The sequence below is a fragment of the Phascolarctos cinereus genome, unplaced genomic scaffold (genome assembly GCF_003287225.1).
Source record: "Phascolarctos cinereus isolate Bilbo 61053 unplaced genomic scaffold, phaCin_HiC Scaffold_7;HRSCAF=346, whole genome shotgun sequence".
In the NCBI taxonomy this organism is placed as follows: Eukaryota; Metazoa; Chordata; class Mammalia; order Diprotodontia; family Phascolarctidae; genus Phascolarctos; species Phascolarctos cinereus.
Genome location: NW_027556180.1, coordinates 120,528,136 through 120,539,606, shown reverse-complemented (window position 1 = coordinate 120,539,606; position 11,471 = coordinate 120,528,136). Strand labels below are relative to the sequence as shown.

At 42.6% G+C, this 11,471-nt stretch overlaps 1 pseudogene; it reads left to right on the top strand.

Annotated features, from left to right (window-relative positions):
* The first annotated feature begins 1,528 nt into the window (after positions 1–1,528).
* LOC144454869 (small ribosomal subunit protein uS5 pseudogene) lies at positions 1,529–2,274 on the top strand (annotated as a pseudogene).
* Positions 2,275–11,471: the final 9,197 nt, after the last annotated feature.

The window sequence follows — 11,471 nt, the reverse complement described above, 5'->3', positions numbered from 1 at the left end:
AGTGACTTGCCCAGGGTCAAACAGCTAATAGGTGTCTGAAGCCATATCTGAACTCACATCTACCCAACTCCAGAACCAGGGCTCTGTCTACTTCCATCTCTAGATGCTTCTACTTCTGAGGGCATTAACCGCTTCTTTTGGTTTGTATTTTTTTCTCCAGCAATTAGCACAGTCCCTGGCACATACAACAAGCACTTAATAAATGCTTCTTGCCTTGCCTCACCTTGCCTCCCCTTCATTCTCATCTCATCTTTGTAGTTTCCCAATTTATTAACCCTATCCTGGTTTCCCTTTTCCCTTTCTATCCAGCCATTTCAATAATTTATGCCCTTTCTTCCAGTTTTGAATGTTTTATCCCTTAAATCAATCAAACAAATATTTAATAAGCTCCTACTATATGATACCAGGCACTGTGCTAGGTGTGGAGACATGAATAGAAAAGTAAGTAGTCCTTCCCCTCAAGGAGTTTATGTTCTACTGGGGATCACAATCTATTATCAGAAAAGAAAATATGGAACATATAAAAATGTTATTTTTTGAGAGGGACTAACAATTGGAGGAATCACAAAGGACCTTTTATAGGAAATGGCATTTGTGCTCAGCCTTGAAGGGAATAAGCTGTTCCAAAAGGAAAAGATGAGGAAGCCAAGCATTCCAGGCTCAGCGACCAGTCTGTACGAAAGCACAGAATCAGGATATGAAAGGTTGGTTGTGGACAACACCAAGGTCAAGTTTGGCTGCAACGTAGAGTGCATGAGGGGGAATAATTCATAATTAGCCTGGAAAAGGTGCATAGGGCTTTAAATGCAAACTGAGGAGTAGCCCTTTGCCCATATCAACCCTTGCCAGCCATAGATAAGTGTTACTACCTGCCTCCTCTGCCTCTACTCCTAGGGAGGTGGGGGAAGGAGGATGGGAGGTGAGGGAGGGTAGGGAAGAGGAAGAATACACTACTAAAGGAAATGAAACTACGCTGCCTGCATCTAACCCAATTCTTTGCTATCTAATTTCAAGTGAAGCCCCACAGTCTTTCTCTTCTCCTAATAATTTCCTCATATTCCAGAATTAGGAGTTGAGGGGCAGCTAGGTGGCACAGTGGATAGAGAACCGGCCCTGAAGACCAGAGGACCTGAGTTCAAATCCGGCCTCAGACCAAATGCTTGACACTTACTAGCTGTGCAACCCTCGGGCAAGTCATTCAACCCCAATTGCCTAAAAAACCCAAACAAACAGAATTAGGAGTTGGATTAGATTATCTCAAAGGTCACTTCAGGCTCTAAATCTATGATTCCATGATTCTACAGTTGTCATTCTAAAGTTCCTCTTCTTTCTTCAAGGCCTCATCTCCACCCTTCTACCCTCACTCTCAGCAAATCACCTTCCTTCTTACTTTATGGAGGAGGTTGAGTTCATCCAGTGTTACTGCCTCTGACTCCTTGCCTCCAAACCTTTCAGTCTTTTAATATCTTTACCTATCCCCCATTCTTCGGCAGCCAGGCTGAGGTCAAGGCTGTGGAGGCCGGGAGGAAAGGCTGAAGACAAGGATTGGGTTCCTGTCATTAAGCTGGGCCGGCTAGTCAAGGACATGAAGATCAAGTCTTTGGAAGAGATCTATCTTTTCTCCCTTCCTATCAAGGAGTCTCAGATCATAGATTTCTTCCTGGGACCTTCAATGAAAGATGAGGTTCTGAAGATCATACCTGTTCAGAAACAAACTAGAGCTGGACAATGTACCAGGTTAAAGGCTTTTATGGCCATCGGTGACTACAATGGCCATGTTGGCCTGGGTGTCAAGTGCTCCAAGGAAGTAGCCACAGCTATTCATGGTGCTATCATTCTGGCCAAGCTGTCCATTGTTCCTGGGAGATGTGGCTACTGGGGGAACAAGAACGGCAAGCTCACACAGTGCCCTGCAAGTTTACTGGGAGATGTGGATCGGTTCCGGTGCGCCTGATCCCCGCCCCTAGAGGTACTGGCATCATCTCAGCTCCTGTGCCTAAGAAGCTCCTGATGACGGCTGGAATTGATGACTCCTACACATCTGCAAGAGGCTGTACTGCCACTCTGGGCAGCTTTGCTAAAGCTACCTTTGATGCCATCTCCAAAACATGCAGCTATCTAACCCCAGACCTGTAGAAGGAGACTGTGTTCACTAAGTCTCCCTATCAGGAATTCACCTACTACCATCCTGTGAGGACTCACACTCGAGTGTCTGTCCAGAGGACCCAGGCAGCTGCTGTGGCAACCACATGGATGTTTTTTATAAACAAATAAGTTGAATTATGCCTGCTAGAAAAAAAAATGAAAGAACTTCTCCAAGATCCCTAATGACCTCCTCACTACTAAGTCTAATGGCCTCTCTCCGTGTTCTCATACTTCTTTATTTCTCTACAGCATCTGACACGTTTATCTTCTCCCTCTTTGAACATACACATTTTTTAGTTTGTATGATTTTTGGCTACGACACTGAGGTGATACAGTGGAAAGAGTGCTGGGGCTGGGGTCAGGAAGACTTAAGTTTAAATCTGGCCTCAGATACTTGCTAGTTGTATGACCCTGGGCAAGTCACTTAACCCTGTTTGCCTCAGTTTCCTTCATCTGTAAAACGAGCTGGAGAAGGAATAGCAAACCGCTCCGGTGTTTTTGTCAAGAAAACACCGAATGGTGTCAGGAAGAGTCAAACACAACTGAAAAATGACTGAACAACAGTGCTAGGCATCGTACTGGGTATTATTGGTAACACAAAGAAAAGAAAGAAACAATCCCAACCCTCAAGAAAACTTACATTCTACTTTTCCTCACCTTCTTCTTTACTGGCTTCTATGACATTGAATTTTCCTGATGCCTCTTTTAGCATTCCTATTATTTCTTTCTTTCTCTCTTTCTTTCTTTCTTTCTTTCTTTCTTTTTTTTTTTTGGTGAGGCAATCAAGGTTAAGTTTCTCACCCAAGGTCATACAGCTAATAAGTTTCAAGTGCCTGAGGCCAGATTTGAACTTAGATCCTCCTGACTCCAAGGCCTGAGTTCTATCTACTGCCCTACCTAGCTGCCCCCCCCTTTATTTCTTCAGGTAGCTTGTTATCATCTCCTTCCCTTAAACATGAGCACTACTCAAGATTCTGTGTTTGGCCTTCTCTCCTCTTGCTACTGTCTTCTACCCTATGGCTTCCATTTTCATTTCTATGTTAATGACTCACCAATCTATCCCTCTACCCCCACTTTTCCCCAATTCCTCATCCCTACACACACATTCAATAGATTCAAGTGGCTTCCTATTATCATCAGCTTCAAATGTAAAATCCTAGTTCACTTTTAAAGACCTTCATAACCTGTCCCCTTTCTACCTTTCCAACCTTCTCATACCTTACTTCCCTTCCAGGTACTCTACAATTCAGTGACTCTGGTCTCCTTGCTCTTCCTTCAACAAGAGAGTCCATCTCCCAATTCCTTCCTTGCATTTTCACTGGCTGCCTCCCATGCCTAGAATGCTTTTCCTCCTTACCTCCACCTCCTGGCTTCCCTGGCTGCCTTCAAGTCTCAACTAAAATCTCACCTTCTAACCAGAAGCCTTTCTTAATCCTCCTTAATGCTTTTGCCTTCCCTCTGAGATTATCTCCAGTTTATCTTGTCTTTATGTTATTTGTATTTAGTTTCCCCCACAAGATGGTAAGCTCCTTGAGACAGAGATTGGTTTTGCCTTTCTATTCCTGGTGCTTACCACAGTGCCTGGCAAATAGTAGGTACTTAATAAATGCTTGTTGATATGACCTCAGCAAAAATATAAAGTGTGTTTCATTTTCAAATATGCTACTAATATTTAATTACATAAATTAATGGCATCTACATCGATTAATTTTACAACTGGTAGTATTTAACACAACAATTTTAGCCAGGGTCTGGAGATAATCAATATTGTCTTGTTATTTGTTGCTTGCCCTCCAAGTTAGGATAACATTTTTGCTGATACTAATTGCCTCTTGTTTATTTTGTCCTGTTGTGATCACCGGAATCTACTTATCAATAACAGCCCTTTAAATTTATTTGTATACAGCTATCTAAATTTGCTGGCAACTAGTGGATAGAGTACCCCGCCAGCAATCAAGAACATTCAAGTTCAAATCTAGCTTCAGACACTTACTAGCTGTGTGTCCCTGGGAAAGTCATTTAACCTTGTCTATCTCAGTTTCCTCATTTGTAAAATGAATTGAAGAAGGAAATGGCAAAGCATTTTTGCCAAGAAAATCTCACATGGGGTCACAAAGGTAGGATGTAACTGAACAACAAACCAAAACCCAATTTTAGTTATTTGTATAATTTCTTTGGTATCCTTTTATTCCCACCACATAACCAAGACAAGTGGTTATTTTACAAAATAAAGAATTCTGAGCTTCTATGTTGATTTTTTAAAACTAAGGAATTCAGAGCTTCTGTGATGATTGCCAGGTCTGTCAAAAGGATCAGCTATAGGGTTTATAATAGCAATAATAAATCAATATGACACCAACTTTAAACTACAATTATCGGTTTGGCCCCCTTGAAGAAAGAACTGGGCTTGCAGTTCTTAAAGCATTTATAACATGGTTAAACTTTAATTATAAAGGTTGTGTTTACAACTAATTACAAGATGTGGAAAAATGAATGGAAAGAAAAAATTCCAGTCAAAATCTATAATGGAGGTTACGTGGTGTAGGGGAATGAGTACTGAACTAGGCATCACAGCAGCTGGCTTATAGTCCTAACTCTGTCACATCAGCTATGTGACCCACCACACCCTATCATCAAATCAAACTCACTTCACCTACTACCAAATTATGTTATACACTCTCCACTGGGCCCTACTCTATCTTAAACACTCTTTACCTCCTCCTCTAAACAGTTGGTTCTAAATCTTATCTTATTTCCTTTCTCTCCAGCCCTGTTCCCCATATTTATAGCAGATGACATGGTATCCAACTTAGCAAAGATGATGAAAGTCCTCTTCCATTCCTCAAAATATATACAAAAACCACGGGAGTGATATGTGGAAGGGTGGACTCATAATCAAAGCTAGATAGCAGTTTGTTATTCGGTTGTTTCAGTCATGTCAGACTCTTCATGACACCATTTGGAAGTTCTCTTGGCAAAGATACTGAAGTGATTTGCCATTTCCTTCTCCAATTCATTTTACAGATGAGGAAACTGAGGCCAACAGGGTTAAGTGATTTGTCCAAGGTCACACAGCTAATAAGTACCTGAAGCTAAAGATGAGTGTTCCTGATTCCCAGCCCAGTACCCTACCCACTGGCCATCTAGCTGCCCCTAGATACAACAGGGTGGCATAAACTTGCAACAACAGTATCAGGAAGCTAGAGCCTTGAGATTTCTGACCAGCTTCCCCAACTGGCCATAAGACAGATATCTCTTTAGATATCTCATCTGCATGTTTAATTCACTACATCCCAAAATAAATTTGTTTTCTTTTTCCCTTTTCCTCTCTCTGACTTGACTATTTCTGATTGTCACATCCTTTGTTTTCAGTACTTTTTCCTCTGAGGGCTGACTTTAGGTCCTCTCAGAATTGTCAGTGTGTTTCTCTCAAAGTAATTTTCTCTGAGGAGTTGCTTTCTCATAGGTTTTCTCAGAATTAGCTGTGTGTTTCTGCTGCTTTCAGATTTGGACAATTTTGTGGAAAGGAGCAGAAATGCAGACAGCTCTGAGAGAAGTGAGAAAACTGCCCCTCGGAGAAAAGCACTTACTCAAGGCAAAGATCCCAATGTGCTTTATTTCCCGGCAGCTAATTTACTAATAATGGCTTATTAGGAATTTGAGGTTGATAGCTTTGAAGCCCCAATAACTAGAACTTTGGGTGAATATGGGACACTTGTCTATTGACTATTTGTGGTATGTCTGACAAAAATGTTAATTTTGGTCTGTCACCTTAGGATAAAGATGAGTCACTTCACAAAAGGTTACCCAGCTTTCAGACAGGACAGAGACGACAGAAGAAGCATAGAAAACAGAATCATCTGAGCTCAGACAAAAGAAGCACCACAACTATCCTTTCCCCCACCCCCACCTCTCACCCCCATGCTTGAAGAGAGCTGAGCTCAGACAAGCCCAACTGAGAACTGTGAGAACAGAGGCTCAGAACCTGGAATGTCTGCCCCTGCCCTTTGAAAGGAGCCAAGCCCAGCTGAGCTATGAACAGAGAGCTCATAGGAAAACAGCCAGACTCAGAGGTGAGAGAAAACTTTAAAGCTTGCATTGTCCGCTACAAAGCTGCCTAGAGGAAGACAGGCTTTGCATATGCTGTTTGAATTGAGCTGATTGGAGGATTCAAACATGTGCAAAATTGTCCCTCCCTTTCCCCCCCCCTTTTCCCCCCAACCCCCATTAAGCCCTGCCACAAGTGTGACACAAGACCACAGCAAGTTTGGAAATGAACTCTATCTTCCTGCTCAGTGCTGGAAGGACTTGGAACTTTGGTATTATACAACAAATTCTGGGTGCTCCCTTTGTCCTTCCCCTGCCCTATGACTGTGGCAAGTGAGGCAGAGTGCTATGTCAGTTTAAAAGGAAAGACAGTTTCCAGCTCACTCTCTTCTTTTGACTCTCTTATGATGACAAGTTGCTTATTCATAGACCAGATTTTTTTTTCTCTTAAGGGATTTGGGGAATAAGTGGACCCCTTTCTACCCACACTTCTACCTCTCTTAGGTGAATATGAACTCATCTAGGCAAGCTTGTTCATCTCCCCCCAACCTCTTTTCCACGTTACGTTTCCTTTCCCAAGTAGGTGATTCTCAAGGGGGCTATATTTAGGGTTAGAGGCATACTTTGAGTTCCAGAGGTCCTAGATCTATCAGGTGGAACAAAGGGACCGCAGACAGCAGGAATGGAGTTGTTTGGTTGATGAAGAACGGAGGCCAAACGTGGATTGCTTATTTGGCTGCTTTACATTCTAATGAGATTTAAATATTACCCTCCTGAAAGACTGTAACAGTAGTTCTAAGTTAATGAATTCTTGGCTTAAGCTGTCTGCCCATGTACTCTGTGAGTCTTTGAGTCTTTGGACATTATGACTCTGTGTAGAAAAATAAATAGCTGTCCCATACCTCATTCACATTGTACATTGAGCACTTTCCTAGTTACCCTCTCCATTTTGGGGAGATTCTGGGCATGAGCCACCCCCTAAGTGATCAATAAATCTTCAACAGGGCACAGGGATAGGGGACACAATAAACCAAAGAGCTGGTTGGTTGTTGTCCTTTCTTCTGGAAGAGGACCAAAATGACATCACTGGGTTAGAATCAAATGTGTCTGACTGTGGCTGATCAAACCAATACAAACTCAGAATACTCTGCCATAGGTGGGGCACAAATAGTCCATGCGAACATTTGGGGTGGATTTTCTAAATTTATGCATCTTGTATTTCTTTTGAGCTACTTCATTTCTGCTTTGCTCACAGAGCACAGCACCTTCTCTGACCAGAGACCAGTCCTGTGCCAGCATCTCCCATGTCACAAATCAATTCCAAAGTTCTTAAGAGAGACCTTGAGAGTGCCCTTGTATCGATTTTTCTGACCACCGTGTGAGCCCTTGCCCTGTGTGAATTCTCCACAAAATAGTCTTTTTGACAAGGGTATGTTTGGCAGTTGAACAATGTGGTAAGCCCATCAGAGTTGTGCTCTCTGCAGTAGAGTTTGAATACTTGGCAGTTTAGTTCAAGAAAGGACCTCAGTATCTAGTATTTTATCCTGCCAGGTGATCTTCAGAATCTTCCTAAGACAATTCAAATGGAAGTGATTCAGTTTCCTGGCATGGCACCCGTATACTGTCCAGGTTTCACAGGCATACAACAATGAGGTCAGTTCAAGGGCTCTGTAGACCTTCAGTTTGGTAGTCAGTCTAATACCTTTTCTCTACCCATACTTTCCTTTGGAGCCTCTGAAACACTGAGCTAGCTCTGGCAATGCCTGTGTCAACCTCATTATCAAAATGTACATCCCTGGAAAATATACTGCCAAGGTAAATGAACTTATCCACAGTATTCAAAACTTCTCTATTTGCTGTAACTGATGGTTTCACATATGGATGGTGTGGTGCTAGCTGATAGAGCACCTGAGTTTTTCTTGGTGTTAATTGTCTGGCCAAAATTAGCACAAGCAGCAGAGAACTGATCCATACTTTGTTGCATCTCAGCTTCGAGGCTGCACTGAGTGCACAATCATCCGCAGACAAAAAACAAAATCATTCACTAACACTCCTTCCACTTTAGTCTTGGCTTGTAGCCTTTTCAAGTTGAAGAATTTGCCATCAGCACAGTAGCTGACCTTGATGCCATGCTCTTCCTCATTGAAGGCATTTGACAATATGGCTAAAAACACCATGCTAAAAAGCTTGGGAGCAAGCACACAGCCATGTTTCACTCTATTGGTGACTGGGAAAGCACAAGAGCATCGTCCACTATCTAGAACCTAGGCAAACATGCTGTCATGAAACTGATACATAATATTGATGAACTTCTCTGGGCAACCAAATTTTGATGTGATTTTCCATAAGTCCTCACAACTAGACAGTATCAAAGGCCTTGGTCAGATCTACAAACGTTGTGTACAGACCTCTGTCCTGCTCCTGACATTTCTCCTGGAGTTGTTGGACAGCAAACAACATAGCAACTGTTCCTTGGCCCTTTTTGAAGCCACACTGGCTCTCAGGTAGATAGCCATCTTCCAGGAGAAGGATCAGCCTATTAAGGAGGACTCTGGCAAGAATCTTGCCAGCAATGACAACCCCCACCCCTGTGATTTATTTCCTTTTTTATATTTATTTCCTTTACCTTTATAGAGATGGATGATGGAGGCATCCTTGAACTCCTAGGGGATAACCTCCTCTTGCCATATAACCTGGAAAATTCAGTCAGCTTTTGTATAAGCAACGGGCTCCCCACCTTGTAAATCTCAGCTGGAATAGAATTGGCACCAGGTACTTTGCCAAACAAAAGGAGACTAATGGCATTCAAAACCTCTTCTTCAGTTAGAACTTCATCTAGGGAGGGATTGACTTCAACCTGAGGTAAACAGTCGATGGCTTCAGCATTGATTGATGATGGTCTGTTGAGAACACTATGAAAGTGTTCAGCCCATCTCTGTAGAATCATGTCCTTATCACTAACCAATGGGGTTCCATCAGCACTGAGCACTTGAGAGACACCATAGGTCTTTGGCTCATAACTAGCCTTTAGGGCATCATAAAAGGGCTTTGGATTGTTACTATCAGCATAAAACTGAATTTCATCTGCCTTCTTACTGAGCCAAGAATCCTGCATTCTCTAAACTTTGCTTGTGCTTTACTTTTGATGGAATTACATGCTGCCTTCTTAAAGACAGATGAACCATCCTGCAGGTAAACCCCGTGGAGTTCTCATTTTTCATTTAGCAGCTTCTGAATTTCCCAGTCTTGATGTTCTGACCTGGATGAGCAAATGCAGTGCTATACACCCAGTCTCTGAAAGCTGCCAACTCTTTTTCTGATCCACTGTTGCCAACTGTGTGTCAGCTCAACTTTCCCTCCAAGTAAGCAACAAACTGTTCCCACTCAGAGAAGCTCTCTAATCTGTTGACATTAATTCTTTTGGTAGTCATTTTGCATTGCAGCCACTGCTTTTGTTGAATTCAAATATTTAACTTGGAGAGGATAAGTCTATGATCAGTCCAGTACTCTGTGCCACATACTACCTTTGTCACTCTCACATCCTGTCTGTCTCTTCTCCTTACAATCACATAGTCTATTAAATGCCAGTGTTTGGCATTTAATCCAGAAAGTATTGTGTTTAGGTAAATGGAAGACAGTGTTGGTGATGAGGTCGTGAGATGCACAAGTCTTTAGTAGTAAGTGACCATTGCTGTTGCTATTTCCAACTCCATTCTTCCCGAGGATTCCCTGCCATGTCTGGCAATCTGAGCCTACTCTAGCATTAAAATCACCTAGAATTTTAAGCTCGTCCTCTTTTGGCACATTGATGATAAGGGTCTCTAGGTCTCCATAAGTTTGTTTTTTTTATATACCTCATCAGGGTTTATCGTGGTGGGTACATAGACACTGATGATGGTGGCATGGTATTTTCCTCTTAGTGACAATTGTGACAATCACATAGTCATGAGCCTGGTCATTCACTCCTTTTGCTAGGCATACAAGCTTGTTGACTAGATTAATTTTGATTGTAAAACTTCCACCAGCTTCACGGTGCTTCTATTCACTGCAGCCACTCCAGAAAAACATGTCTCTAGCTCCAGCTTCAGTAAGCTGGCCTTCATTTGCCAGCCTTGTTTCACTTGGGGCTGCTATTTGGATGTGATACCTGCTGAGTTCTCTTGCAACAAGAGCTGTTCATCTTTCAGGAATACTGGATTTTGTGTTGTCTATGAGTGTGTGTGTACATTCCATGTACCAATGGTGAGTAGAATCATCTTTGTAGAAGTTTTTGTACAATTTTTTTGTGTTTTGACCACAGGGTGAGATCCTCACTTCCTGATGAAAAATCAGGCCAAGGCAGGGTAAGCAGACAATTTTTAGGGCACCTTTTCTAGTCCCTTCCTTACACCAGGAGGTGAGAAGTATGATCCTTAAAAGCCTGCTCAGACACCCAGAGGGCTGCTGAATGCCCCTGCTGCCTCCAGTCAGAAGGCAACCCTATGGACTGGGCTGCCTGTGTGCATGGTTGTAACTACAGCTCCCAGGGTATCTGCACCTGCTTCTTTGTCACTTGCTTGTCTCAACAGGACTTTGAGATAGGTAAAAATGACAAAATGGATTTGTGATGTCTTTTGATTCCTGTATAAATTGGATTGAAGTGGGCAGAGTTGCATGAAGTCGTCAGCCTCACTCTCTCTTCCAGAGACATCACAATCTAGTGGCAGGACAGAGTTAAGATGCCTGGTGATGGCTCAAAGTGCAGTGGATGACCTTGACGTCTTTGATGTTTAACCAAGCACTAAGAGCTCCACAGCACCTGCTTCAGTTGCCTTCAAGGCTGTTAGTACAGACTGTTCTCATCTGCCCATTCTACCAGGGGAAGTCTTCACATGCTTGGGGTAGACACTCCCTTGACTCACCAATGAGTTTGAGATGCCTTGGTTACCCTCAACCTGGTTTAACCTGTGTGCCCAAGCGATTTACTGGGGTGTGGCCACTGTTGAATACCCTATACCCAGAACCAAAAAGTATGAGAATGGGAAACTTGGCCCCTTTTATTAGAGGCCAGTTTCCCCCAGAAGTGGAGCAAGTACATAACACAGAGATAGAACTTGAATCCAGGTCTTCCTGACTTCACAATTGTTCCCTATTTACTGTGCCATTTTTCCTCTCTCTTTCCTGGGTTACTCTAATGGAAACCAGAGATGTTGTTGCATTGACTTTGGAATGAGTGCTGAGATGTGTGTTTCTTTTGTTTTATACTTCTCTCCCAATTAAATACATTTTTTTGTTTCAAT